Below are 15,008 nucleotides of genomic sequence, written 5' to 3' on the forward strand. Positions count from 1 at the left end.
GGACCGGCGTGGCCGCTGCCGCCCCTCCTGCCTCTGCTCCCGCCTGCCCTCGGCAGCTGTTGGACTTTGTTGCAGCTGCAGAACCGGGACCGAGCACAGAGAGAGCGCGCTTGCACCTAGAGAAGGGACTGGAACCGAGTTATCTATTCTGTTCTGTTAGCAATTTTAACAACTGTTGTTTTCTGCTTGTACGGTTAGATATATTAGTAAAAGAGCCTACCCCCTTATCTCTGCCTTAAAGTCCTTGATTCAAACAATTATAATACTTGGGGGGAGTGGAATTAAATATTTCAAAGGAAAACTGCCTTTACTGGCAGACACCTGTCCTTTCAAACCAAGACAACAGTCCAATTCCTGGTTCGGCACAAGACAGCCCCAAGAGTCACACCATGTGCCTTGAGCATTGTCCAAATAAATGCATCTTGAACTCAGACAGGTTGGTGCTGTGACCACTTCCCTGGGGAGCCTCTTCCAATGCCCAACCACCCTCTGTGTGAATTTTTTTTTTCAGAATATATAACCTAAACATCCTCTGGCAGAATTTCAGGCCATTTTATCAGGTCCTGTTGGGTGACCAGAAAGAATTGGTCAGTACCTGCCCCTCCACTACCCCTCATGAGGATGTTGAAGATTGCTGTGGCATCTCCCCTTGGTCTCCTCCAGGCTGAACAGACTAAGTGACCTCAGCCTCTCCTCATATGTCTCTCTTGACCCTTCAACATCTTTGTAGGCCTCCTTTGGACACTCTCTAATAGCTTTACATTCTTTTTATAGTCTAATGCCCAAAATTGCACACAATATTCTATGTGAGGCTGCAGCAGCACAGAACAGAGTGGGACATCACCTCCCTGAACCAGCTAGGCGATTCAGATCATAATGTTAAAATGAAAGGACCTATGTAAGTAGAATATATGCAGAGAGAAAAAGATGATGACTGCAAGATTTATTCTGGCTATTCTCAATGTTAATCTTAGCAGTAGCTATTCTTAGCCTTAAGATAAGTTTTTAAAGATATCTAGCTGAGAGAAATTATTTGAATAATTTAAGCTGAAGCAGATGGAGGCACTAAAACTCTTCAACCTGTGGACATATAGAGCTGCCAGGTATCTCCATACCTATTCAGATAACTCAAACAAATACGACAAGGCTTGTAGGAAAAGGCAGTGCTTGACAACACAAGAATGCAAAGAAGCTGCATTGTACTTGTACCCATCCAGTGTCACTTTCTGCTGCTCTCAGAAAATGTTACTCATGATGTTTCCAAAACAATCATAGAAGCGTTATCTGCTAGGACAGACAGGGTGGTTCTTCTACCTTCGTTCCAAACACCGCTGGAGCTTCCTCACAAGACCCACATGCTATTTAAAAAGTGCCTCAGAAAACAGACCCAGCAAGCCGCAAAGGGTGTTTGGAGGCGGCTGGCCCGGGAGCAGCCGCTCCTCCCGCCTCCAGAGCAAAGCCAGGGCAGGCACCCACCCGCGTGAAGCTGCGGGAAAATTGTTTCTTAGGGCGGATCATTCACGAACCCCCCGCCAGGGCTATTCGCGGGCAGAACACCAAAGCACTGGGGGCCAAGCAAGGTTAGAGAAGCCCGTGGTTGCTGGGAATGAGGAGCGGGAGGGGGTGGCGGGCGGGACGGCAGTGGTCGCTCGGGAGGAGGAGCAGCGGCGGGGGCAGCGGGGCTGTCCGGACCGGCGGGGAACGCGGTCCGACCCTCTAGTTTAGGGAACAGCCCCATCCCCGCTGCGCTCCTAAAGGGAGGAGAAGAAGGGAGGAGAAGGAGGGAGGCGGGCAGGGGTCGGCAGGGTGGGGTTGGCCCGCACGTGTGGAAAGGCCGGGCATGGGGGCTCCCCGAGGGGAGGAGCGCCCCGGCTCTGGCTGCCCGGAGCCCGGCGCTGCCAGCGCAGCTCGGCGCAGCCCGCAGCCGCCGCAGGGAGCCGTGCCCGGCCGCGTAAGTGGCTCCTCTCCGCCGCCTTCCCTTCCTCGGGACCGGGGGGACCAGGGCTTGCAGGGAGCGCCGCTGTCGGGGCCCCTCGGCTGCTTGGAGGTGGTGGGGAGGGCTCCCAAATCCCAGGTCCGGCGAGGCTTGTGCTGCCGGAGGGCTCGGATCCCTGCCTCGCTCCGAGGCTATTCCTGGCGCCGGGCGGCGCGCGCGGGAGGGGCAAGGAGCTCTGCTGCCTTTTGAAGTCCGCCTTTGGGAGCACGGAACGCCGCCCCAGCGCTGGGATGCAGCAGCCGGGGAGCGCGGGGTGGATCGGGCGCGGTGGGAATCGGGGACAAGGGGAAAGGCTCCCGGCGGCACTTGTGGGACCTTGCCTGATGCTACTGTAAAGATTTGGAGGCGTCGATGGCCCCTCCTCGGGTTTCTGACAAGCTCCCTCAAGGCACTGACTTTACCTGGGAAGTGCTGTCCCTGCAGGTGTTACCCGTGCAGGGTTGTATTGCGCTTTGGGAAGTTGAGGAAATCGCACAGTAGGTGCAGGTCCCTAACTGTGGTAAAACAAGTTTAAGAAATGTAGGATTGTTCTTTTCTGCCAACTCTGCATGTTTAAATCTAGAAATGTGTTCGTAGTATATATGACCCTACATATAATGCTACTGACAGCTGCAGAAAACTAGTCCAGTTTAAATTTAAGTCTAAGGTATCAGAAGCAGCAGAACATAAGCCTTCAGTTTTAAGGTATTTGGTATCAGTTGAGATTTGTGATAGTTTTTGGATGGTAGAGCATTATAAATCTGATGCAGGGTCTTGGTCAATTCCATTAATTTGGCTGAATTCCACTAGTTTTGGGTAAGTGGGGGTTCTCATACCAGTTCTGCCAGCATGTGTAGTTTCTGTTGATTTTTATGTTGATGCTTAACACATCATTCCAGCAACTTACCTGTGAAAGGAATAGAAGTTTCCTGAAGTTTGGCCTAAGATGTGAAAGGACGTTCTTGTTCTTCAAGCCTACTCTCTACTTCAAGTGTACTAATATCCAACATTATTTTTGAAGCATTCAACCTTTTTTCTTTATATTCCTCCTATTAAAATAAAAACAAATCTGTTGTGAGGCATTTGGATGTTTTGGAGATGGAGGAGCTAAGACTAGGGATCATGGCATATAGAACTTGCATATATTGAAACAAGCAGATGGTAGTTTGTTTATGCTAGAGAGACAAAACACATTCTATGAAAGTTCCTGTAGACACTGTGCAGACTCAGTACACAGTGGGTCTTGGATTTGAATTTGGATTGTGGAAAATGTTTTGAGTTCTGGTTTGTGTTACCTAATGGCATTAAAACATCAACAGTAAAAATAGGCACTGTGCCTATACAAGAACTAAGTTTGTTTTCATTGACATCTATGATGTATTACATGCTCAGACAGAAAAAGACATGGTGCCTGCCTGCCTTGCTCCTGTAAACAGATCTCCGTGGCTGCAATTGATTTCATTTGACTCTGCTCCTGCCCACACAATTCTTCTAAACCCCAATTCCCTGTGTTCTGATACAAATTGGCACAGAAATAAAACAGCTCCACAGAGACATAAGTAGCCATATTGATATCTTCTGAAAAGTGCAGTGATGTTTTGTGTGAATGGCATGCAGTTTTACTCTTTTGCCACACGTTGGGATGAAGATTATTCATGCATGGAGTAATCTTCTGTCTAAGTGATGTTAGTAAAATGCAACTTTAATTCTTCAGATGTGGGAGAAAACTGGCACTTTGGCAAGTTTTAATGCAAGGAAGTTTTGCTCCTGAAGCTCAGTATGTTGGCTTCTGTGTGCATGCATAAATGGTCTGACCAAGGTTCCTGTAAAAGCAAAATGGATGAATGACAAGGTAGCTGTTTCTAGCCTTGTACACACTTACAGATTAAATCAAAAGGAGTTTCAATTTTGTTAATAATGACAGAATTACAGAGTATCCTGAGTTGGGAGGAACCCACAAAGGTCATCAAATTTCAATATCTGTCCCTGCACAGGACAACCCCAAAAAATCACACCATGTGCCTGAGAGCATTGTGTTAATAAATTAATGTACTTAGCATATTTTTGTTAGGAATCTATTAATGCCATATAGCCAAAGGTGTAGAAAGCAATGCCATTTCAATGCATTTGTGACTTTAAAGCAGAACTTCATGCATTCATATTAGGTTGTTCCTTACTAAGATATTAAAAAATATTTTATATGTTGCTGAAATTATTAAAAAGTATACAGTATGGTAAAAGTTTGCAGTACAGTAAAAAATATTTGGAGCCATGTTTCTATGTCTAAATTTTCATATGTCTGAAAGTGTCCATCTTCAAGATACCTTTGCCATTTAGCACATTGCTCTTGATCCTTTGGTATCATGATACAATTCTGATCCTCAGGCTTCTCAATTCTTCATGCTTTTGTTTGTTCTCCAGTTGGGGAGAACTTCATCCCACTGGTTTAGTAGTTGAGAGATTCATGGCTCTTAGAATCAAACAGTTGAGCTTTCAGAGAAAGACAAATGTGTCCTCCTTTCTGGTGGGAAAAGCAGTTGTATAAGTGATCTGCTACTACAACTCCAGTGAGAGTTATAAAGGTTACTAGTAAAAGTGGCTTCTGGGACTCCTAAGCTTAGTCATTGCTGAAAATCATCCAAGGTCACAGTACTGTCTTGCCTGATCTCAAAATTTCTATTTATCTGAAATAAAAATATCTATTTATCATATTCCAAGGAAAAGCTCACTTAGAAGTGCGCTGAATGTTGGCCTTGTCTTCACAAGTTCCTGCAAAAGATTACATCAGATTGCATGTGTGGAATGAGAGGTTTCTGAATGGATGTGCAATACTGATGGGAAATGTGACTGACCACAGGATGATTCCAGGACATCTTGTTCTACACACAACTGGAGAAGAAATTACTTCAAATAAAGCCTTCTGGTTGCAAGATGATTGTTGCAGGTCTCTCAATGCCAATATATGATCTACAGCAATTACATACATTAATATCCCTCTTTCTCACTTGACCATAAACTGAACCCCTCTAGAAATGAGGGTGGACAGGTTGTGACAGTCTGAAAAGTCATAATGGCTGGTATTGAGCCTGTGTTTATTGAGTGTGAAGAGGTACTACTGGAATAGCATACACAGACAATTCTCATATCCATCCTTGGTTTACTGTGGCTGTAAAGTTTCTGCCCTAGACTACATGGACTCCCAAGTATATGTGTGATGGTTGTGAATATGTGTCAGCAGCCCCCCAGCATCTGTTATAAAGAATTAAGCAACAAACTGGAGTATAATATTTTATGGTTCAACTTAACAACAGAGGTCCTCACAAATAAATATATCTCCACTCACATATTGTAAAGTTAATAGAATCTCTGAGACAGGTGGAGCCTCTCAAAGTTTTGCCTAGATAGCAATGAACTTTTATGAATGGTATGGAATAGTAACACTAGAGCTCTGATGACAGCTATCTATCTACTCTACTTTGGGTTATGGCTTCTAGAAACATTATCTAAAACTAATTTACATAAAAATCCAGAGCATAGGATGACTTTTACAACACTTACTTTGGAAGAGTATAGTCTCTCATAAGTTTCTGAATGGCATGTGTCTGACAAGTAGTAGTAAACCAGCCATACAGGGGAAAAAATTGAGGACACAATCACATATAAACCATCATGTTATCATTCTTGTACACTGGCTCTGGTTCGTCCCTTTCACTTTTGCAGCTACCTTTTCCTACCATATCCAGTAGTTAATGTAGGTGACCCAAAAGACCTCCATATAGTTCTTAGAGAAAGGTGAGTTTTGGTGCTCTCAGTTCCCTGTGACAACTCATCAGAAATTCACTGGAGTGCACACATCTGCTGTTCTGATAAGTAATCAAAACAAGCAGAGTCAGTATTGGTGATTCAGTGTTATGCTATAGTTCCCTCTATTGCTAATAACAGGGTAGTTTTGCCTTTTGTGATGGTATCATCAGTTTTCAGAGTTTTCATGCACCATTGTTCTCACTAAATGACCTTATTTCTGAAAATTACATTGCCAGATGTACTACTAGAAAGGGATAATTACATTAATCCAATTAACTGGTTACTAGAATTTTTGTGAATTTATCTGTTTTAGCAAGGTAACAAAATGTAGAAAGGTGTCAACTGGCAAAATGCAAATAAATAAACTTCTGCAGGGAGCTTAACTAGGGAACATTTGTCAGTTGGCATTGGACTGAAGGAAAATAGATACTGTGTCAAGTGGATTTGCCAGATTTTTCTTCCATCATCTGTATTTAACATACAAATTCACTACACCTGTGCTTTTTTCTTTCCAGAACATTTTTATTTGAGAAATGTATGGAATAAATTCATAAATAATAAATAAATTTTATTGCTTTAAAGAACATAATTCTTTAGGTGACTTTTTTATGGGGAGGGAGTTGGATTCAGTGCAATCTAATCTTCATTTCCTTTGCTGTAGTAGCAGTGAATGATGTGAATAAGCTGTTCTATAGCTCTGTGAATTCATGTAGCTGATCTCTGCTCCTTCTCCACTTTGAGGTTAGTTATTCTTTGCCTGGAGTTGCTTGCAAGCTGCTTGACAACATTATTGTCCTTTTTTCAGTTTCTTTAGACTGAGAAACATCTCCATATTATTTAAGGAAACTGAAATATTTGGATATTGTGTAGATATCTGATAACTCCTGTGACAACCTAAATTAATTCCTCTGAATATGTTCTTCATGAATGATTTGGTCTGATATTGATTTTATTTTGCCCTCAAATGTTTTTGGACTATCATGCAGCTGAGAGAAAATGATGGGATGTGACTTGCCAGGAAATACTTCCAGCACTGTGAATTAGATGAAAGTCTTGCGGATATATAGAATTAGCATGCATGTGTGATTCTTTTCAGAGGTGCAGTGCTGCAGTGCGCTTTTTGGAGCCAATAGTTCAGATGAGTAGGCAGTATTTTTGATCCTTGTAATGACAATCTAAAGTAGTGGTAATTCTATGAGTACAATCAGTTTCAGAATTTATTCGCTCTGTTCTTGCTGCAAGGATTTGAAGAGAACAACTTTTTAGGGTAGTACTGAAGAAGTATTGTGAAACATCAGGTTTTTAATGTGCAGTAATATGTACATAGTAATTTTCATTTTCTGTGGTTGTTTTTCCTCAGTAATATGTTTTTAGAAAATCTTGTTGCCTTATCTCTATACACTGTTTACCAACCTGTGCCTACCCTCTTTCTTTACAAAGACTCAATGATAGGCCCTGGGCACCTTTTGTAAGGAGGGGCTGTTCCATAGACATCACAAGGTCTCATCCTGAGTGAAGAGGGAAGTCCTAAGCTGGAGGCTTCCTTCAGATCTCTTTGTAGAAGGTGTATTCTACATCTATGAGTTGACCTTAAAAAAAAAAGTATTTTTCAAGAAGACATGAGTATACACTAGGTAAATTGCTATGCTGGCAAACTAGTAAGAGAAAAATTGCTCTCATCTCAAACTAGATCAGTAAAAAGATTCAATATTAAAAATTCAAATATATGAATTACCAAGAAGTACATGGTGCTTGGTTAGAAATACTATGAAATTTGCCATTATAATATTCACTGTCAGATGGGGAACTCCAGGGAAATAGGAATGAGAGTTTTTAAAAACACCATCTATGAGGAGACTTCCTATTGTATATAATAGACCTGCTTTGAGGTTTTTATTGTTTTAAATAGCCTGCATTCCTGTCCTTGCCATTTTTGACAAGTATCTTATAGTTTCTGTTAGTTTTATTCAATGCCCCAAACCCAAATTGGCCAGAAGAGCTACTATTAAAATATTAAAATATGTACCAAAGAAGCATCAAAGGTGAGTTGCTATTCCTCATATTCTCAGAGTGCTGTTTTTGCTGTTTCCCAGCTTCTTTTTTTTCAGTGCAGTAAGAGCTGCCATACTTCATGTTTACATCAGTTTGTACAGAATAGCTTTGTGGTTTTCTGCTCAGGGAAACACGTGGTTGGTGCAACACAACATCTAGGAAAATTATGAGAGAGAGCATTGTGTGTGAAAGACCTCTTAGAATGTGTGGAGGTGGAGCAGTGGCAAAAAAACCCCTTGTGTTATGCCAGTTACATGTGAAAAGAATACTTTGAGGTTCCCTGTGGTGGATTGTAGCTGAAGATGAGCTGCATAGAGAAGCAATGGTGATTCACATGGTGTTTGCTCCTGAGAGTTTGAACAGGTTTGTTTAAAACCTGTGGTAGATCAGATCACTGAGAGCTCTAGGTTTTCAGTCACATTCTGCATAAATCCTTGGGTGGCATAGAATGTATGTAATGAACCATATCAGGTCTCTGGAAAATTGCAGGAAAATTTAATGTATTATAGGGAGAACATTCTGTGCTGGCTTGCTTACAGAACACCAGGAAGAAGATCTTACTTTGTGGTCTATGGTTTTATTCTTGCTGATCTGACAATAAAATAAATAGGCTAGAACAATCCCACAATGGACACCAAAATTATTTAACTGCATACTTTGGACACCAGAAGTATTTAAATACATACTTCTGCAGGAATGACATGTTCATAAGTATGTTTTATATGGAAAGTGTTGTGACTTCACAATTGATGTGTTCTCTGTTTCTTTCTTTCTTAAGCATATTTTATTATTATCTAAAAACAATACAGAATTAAAAATGGCTTGCCTAATTAGCAACAAGAATGATTTTATTTTGCTGAACTGCATGACAGTCACACAGAACTTGAGTTCATGGATGCTCCAGGCCAAGATCATCATGCAGACTAATCAGTGATCTTCCACTGCCCTCCCCAAACACACATATTCCCAAAAATCATACATTCCGATTTTACAGCTTATTTTTATTGTAGGTTTGCCAATTACAAGATGATATTAATATGTGACTTTCCTACCAGTCTTGCTTTTTGTTCTTTTCACTATACTTCTTCCTGCTTTCTTTTAAATACCCAGCCTCTGAAACTGTATAATCTTTTTCTGGGAATTATGTCAACCAGCTATTGCTGAGACACCTTTAGGTTTTTGAGGCAATTACAGGAAGTTTTCAGAAGTTAAAAAGGAGTTTGTGAATCATTTGGAGAAATCCCATTTGTCCCATGAAAACAACTTGCATAATCATGGTAGATGATTATGGTGTGGCATCACTTTATCATTTGCTATGAGGTGTTCTGGTAGAATGAATGTCTTGGAGCAAGGAGGGATTAATTGTGTGGATTTTGCATGGTAGAGAGAAAAGAAACTGAGAGGGAAAAATCAGCCCCGTAATGTACTTTCTCTAAGTGAAAGAAATCTGTTCTATTTGTCTCAATGTTTATTCCTCAGTGGAACCTAAGTTCCAGTATTCTGAGTGTCCAGTCCAGAATGTTTTGCAGTCTCCCATGCAATGTCAGACTCTTAAAAATAATTTATTAGACTGCCTTAATTTATTTTTTAATTTATGCATGTGTCTTATTCTGAAGAAATTAGTTTCAACATCAGACTTAATAACTCCATTTTGTATTTCTAATTGTCCCAGTTACAAACATTTGTAAATCTTCATTCAATTTTACAGTACTCTGCAAAGTCCTCTATGGTGTTTAATTGCCTATATAGTTCACTTCATTAGTTGTCTAAGCAAATAATTTTAGAGTTGTATTTAATAAAGAGGGGTTTCTTCCTATTTGGCAGCTTTTCTGTATGGTACCAGATGGGTTGCACTTAGTTCAATGAACCAGATGCAAAATGAGCAGAATTTGCAGTTAAATACTGTTTATGTTGCATTTTTATTCACACACAATAAATTAAGTCAGCTTCCTGATTATGTAATGTTTACACTCTTTCATTGAAATTAATTTAAATGTATCCACTATGCTCTGTGAAACAGGTTATTTTCCGTGCCTGAATGGGCTCATGGGTACAATCTGTACCCATTTCTTACTGAAGCTGTGTCAGCATAAGAAACTCTTATGTTGTGATGCAGGCTGCTATCTCTTGTTCCTGCTTCTGTAACCATCCCTTTGTGCCTGCACAGCTGCTTGTGGTTCTGTGCAATGAACTGGATTATGAAACATTAATCTTTTTTCTTGGGATACTTTTGATTGAGGATCACTTCCCTATTCCAGGTGGAATGGCCACACGTGGCTGTGCAGCCACAATTAAGGAATGGACATAGAGGAGAGAACAGACTGAGCAGTGTGACCTGCTTCAATTGTACCACCATTGGAAGAAACTATTTAACATGCTCCACATAGCTGTAAAACACACCATAATTTCTCTTATGCCCTCTGATTTTTGTCTTCCCTTCCTTTTAGACCATCTTTGTGACTGAAGAAAGTATTAGTTGAAAAAATTTTACTATGACTGTGGTATCCCTTAAACTTTTGAAGTAAGTTTTGGCATTTAGAATCATTCTTTTCCTGCAACAAAGGAAGTCCTGTAGAGTTCCATAGTTTTACTCCTTTGGACTGGAACTAAAGAAACTAGCAACTTTTCAAACAAGAAGATATCAAGTGCATTTTTAGTGATACACTTCTAGACTTGGTGAATGACTTGTATGTGAAATGGTTCTGAATGAACAATTTTGGATAGTTCCTACTTTTAATCTGTTACATTTTTGCTATATCTGTAGCTCCTCTATTGCATATTTGATATCACTCTGATGTCTGTTTGGCATTGTAAATAGAGAATATTTTCATGGGAACCAGAGAAACTACCGAAGTGGCAAGTATCTCTCTTCTTCCCTCACCATCCTAAACACTATCATCTCAACTCTCATTTACATTTATTAGTAGACTATTCTAAGCTATCAGAATTTACTTTTTAAAAAAATTTTCTTCAAAATTATTTTCATGTGCTTTTTCATGAAAACAGGCAATATTACAGCATATTTGTCCAAACAGCTATGTGATGACTGGTACAAATTATTCCTGTAGAGGGTGGTGAATGTGTTAAGCATCTTTCTTAAATCTTTGTAAAAGAACAGTGAAATACAGTATTTTAGCTTGGCTGAAACCTAGCTAATAGAAGTGTGGGTTTCAGTTTTCTGTATGCTTTCTAAGGCTTTGATAATCAGCATTGCTGATAGCACACAGACAGTGAGTTGGCTTAATCACAGCTGTTTGCAAATGGTAGAAAGGCAGCAGGAAAACAGAATGATGTGAATGCTGCTCATAGTGTTCCCTGGAGGGGCAGCTTGGGGTTGCTGGAAAGAAACCTGGAACCGTAAGAGAAGAAGCTCTCCTGATACTTCGATTCCTTCTATGTTCAGGGAAACAGGACTCTGGAAACACACAGCAGGGTATGTGACATATGTGACTTTGAATTTCATCACCTCGCTGGAGGAGACTACAAACTCTGGAAAACATCATCTGAGTTGAAAGGGAAAGTTGCAGCAGTTGGAGACACACTTCCAAGTGCTATATGTAGAATCTTCTCTGATAGTAAACACCCCTTGAAAACACATCCAAAGGCTGAAGAAAGACCTGAAATGGAAACATAAAGCAACTTTATTCACAACGCTACTTCTGTGGTGTTCTCCTGAACACTCTTTGTTGGTGGCAATGGTCAGAAAAAGGGATATTTCCCAGCACATTTTATCACCCATCTCTATCTGCCTTGGCAGTATTCCATGGCTGCTGGCTTGAGTGGGGAGAACTTTTGCATTTCTCTTTGCAAACTTTGAAAGCAGGGTTTCAGGAACCACAAGAAATAAATCTCCCCAAAACAAACCTGGGAAATAAATCTGTGAATTTGATAGGCTATAGAAGTTGTTTCCCTTGATATGAAACTGAGTGAGATTTGCATAAAGTTGAATATTTTACCATGGTTTTCTACTCTGGAGGCCCAGGAAGGGAAAGTTTGGGTTGCCCCATCAGAAATATTGCAGTCCTTGACATCAGTATGTTTTGTGGCTTATACAGTTTTGATGAAATGTATTTGGCTTTAGTATTGCTGATAAAAAGGGTAAATTGATAAAGATAAGGTTCTGAGAAATATGTTTTCTTACCTGAAGAGACAAAAGTTGATGCTGTAATAGCCTTTAAGAAACACAGAAGTGGGATATTCTTTGGACTAAGAAGAAACAATAGAGTTAAAATCCTACTCCTAAGGTCAAAAAATGATCAACAGTATGTAGCATGTGTTCAAACTGATGTTTCAGAATATGGTCCCTCACCAGGCTGCACCATGAGCAGTGACTGTGTGTGTCTTCAGGATTGTACAGTGTACCAGCTTGCTTTTTGGTGGTGGGAATAAGGTACTGCCTGTATGCCTGCCACAGCCCTTTTGTTATACTGAGGCTTATACTGTGTACTGAAAAGGCATATACTAAACCCTGCGAACCAGGTGGACAGTTACCAATAAGAAATTTATAACTGAAAGGAAAGGAAAGAAGTCCACTTTGTTTGGATTTAGATATATCAGTGATACTTCCTACTTGAATTCCAAGTTCATATATTAAGCGTGTGATAGGGATGAGCTTTGATAATGGTCTTCTCCAGAAACTGTGTAAACAGAAGACTGAAATAAGAAAGTAAATTGACCCCTCCTATACAAATGTAGATTTTACACATTGTTACGAGTCATTCATCACCAACAGTGATGCAGTTATATTCTAGACTTTAATCTTGCCATTCAGACCCATTCAGACTGTTGTGGCCTTTCTTGAGAATAATCTTGTACTTACTTGGAATTATGGTTGCACCAAAAAGAGTTGAAATATTATAAATCTTGCCTACAAAAGTTACTCCTTCTCCATATGTACACTGCAGTACTGCTGGTACAAGAGCTTGTGCAGCTCTGTAGTAAATTGTATCAGGAAAGCAATCTGGTTCAAAATTGACTTAGTAACTACCCCTTGTTACTATGTCTCCATTTCTCAGCTTAATTCACAATTTGCAGCCACAGAAATGTTTATGTTGGCCCAAGGGGAGAATGCAGGAGTGAGCGTCTGGTTAGGGTACACCATTAATTTTGGTGTAAATGCTCCCTTCAGGTTTTAGGTGCAGCTGTGCTAAAGCTGCTGCTGAAGCAATGGCAGCACAGAGCTTAACTGTCTGATCAGCACCTTTGTATTCAGGTGGGTTGCAGACCAGCCTTTTGCACCTGAGCATTCAATATTATCTGTGTGCAGTAGCAGTGTCTACTTCAGCAACTGGTGCAGCTGTGCAGAAATGAAGCTGTAGAGGAAAGCTTCTGATGCTGTGGATTCACTGACCACACCACTTAGGCTTTGCTATGTGTGAGACAATTGGGAGGATTTCTGGTCAGTTTTTGTCTGGTCCCACAGGCTGAATTTCCATTACCACTTGGAGTGTACTTGGTTGCTGCTCTGGAACACATATCCACATTTCCTTTCATATGAAAGGATGTCTCAGGATTGTTTCATGGAGTGAGCCAAGGCACAGTGAATTGTCTAGGTGACAGGGAAAATATCTTTGAAATATTCATGTGAGCAAAAATGCATACCAAGTGTAACTTTGCTCTGCCTGTAGATGCTGCAGTCAGACAGTTGCTCTGTGGTACCAGTGAGGTTTCTGTTGTGATACATGACTCTTCCATTCTTTCTGATTCCCCTTCAAAACTTATTTTGGTGACAGTTCAGCAGGTAGTCCCACTTTGCTCTCCAAGCTCTGAGACTGGTACATTTGTTGGCGGCAACAGTCAGAAAAAGAGATCTTTTCCAGCACATTTTATCACCCATGTCTATCTGCCTTGCCAGTATTCTATGGAAATCGAGCTAAGCACGACAACATGAAGTTTCAATCGAATAAAAGGCTTTTGGTTGGACTGTTCTTGGTGTGCACGGTTTCTCTTAAAATTTAGTATGCAAAGAAGGGACTTCCTTACTCCAGACTGACTGTGGATCTTCCACTGATGAAAACATAGAATCATAGAATACCAGTTTGGAAAGGACATAAGGATAATCTGGTCCAACCTTTCTTGATGAAAGCACGGTCTAAACAAGATGGCCCAGCATCCCATCCAGCTGCATCTTAACAGTATCCAACACTGGGGAATCCACCTTGTCTTTGCCATGGTACTCCATGTAGAAAGGGATTATCGACCTCCATGAAGCTTTGCCAAAAAGAATGAAGTGTCAAGACAGCGCTTGAAAGTGTTGCATTTGCTGTGTAAAGAAAAATGTTGAATCTGAATAATCAAAAAAGCACTAATGAAAGAAACCTGGATGCATGTTTGGCAGATGAACTGTATGGACTGTTTCCATTCGTATTCTTGTTTGGTCTTGTTTGACCAGTAGCAGCTACACTGGAGCTTCTTGGTATTTTGATAATCAAGCATGTTCATTGTGCATCTGTAGGAAAAGAGATGAACCTGCCAACACATGCACATTTCACTGCTTAACTCTTCTTATGCTATTGATTTTTTTTTCTTAAATTAAACTATAAGGCCTTGATTTTGAGCTGCCTATTACTGCAGTATGAATAAATGCGGAGATATTTTTTATCTTAGCACTGTTGAAAAGTTTTTTGTTTCACTAACTTTGGCTCCAAGTTTATTTATAGAGAGAATTGTGCCATGTGGATACAATCTGTAGTAAATTCAAGTGCTTTTATGACAAAGCCCTAATTTTGAAGGGATTTCAGTCTTTTTGGTTATGCATAAATTTGAATTTCTGGATCAAGCATAAAGAATTTTCTTTTACTTTTTAAAAAGAAATAAATCCTGACTCTTCCTTTTCCTCCTGTTAGGGAGCTTAAATTCTTGGCAGCATTGTTTGAAAAGTTCTAGTTAAACCAGTTTTGGAAAATAGTTTTGCAGGCTGCAGTGGAGTAAAGCCAAAGTTTTAAAATCTAATTGTAAGCTAAAATTATAGCTAGAGTGGGAAAGATTGATGTGCAGCTCAAAAAAAAGAAGTATTTGTCTCTTCCCTTGCCTCCTTTTTTCTTCTTTCTCCAATTAGTCAAGCTGTGCTAGACTGCTAGAACAGTACTCAAACTTCTCATTGATCCTACATTTCTTCTGCCTGAGCCTCAGTCAGTGTAGACAGGAAATAACATAGATAAGTAGTTCTTTGAAAAGT

General features: G+C 40.3%; 1 protein-coding gene across 2 annotated transcripts in view; it reads left to right on the top strand.

Moving 5' to 3' along the window:
* Positions 1–1,455: 1,455 nt before the first annotated feature.
* The window catches only part of SLC7A2 (solute carrier family 7 member 2), a 49,788-nt gene continuing 36,235 nt past the window's right edge, over positions 1,456–15,008 (top strand). The window contains exon 1 of one of the 2 annotated variants that reach the window (XM_079306729.1): positions 1,456–1,580. The gene's annotated coding sequence lies outside the window, so the exon portion shown is untranslated. Of the gene's footprint in view, positions 1,581–1,803; positions 1,952–15,008 lie in introns of those variants that run through there. The other variant, XM_079306727.1, reaches the window with a different exon arrangement.

Source organism: Erithacus rubecula (genome assembly GCF_903797595.1).
Source record: "Erithacus rubecula genome assembly, chromosome: 5".
In the NCBI taxonomy this organism is placed as follows: domain Eukaryota; kingdom Metazoa; phylum Chordata; class Aves; order Passeriformes; family Muscicapidae; genus Erithacus; species Erithacus rubecula.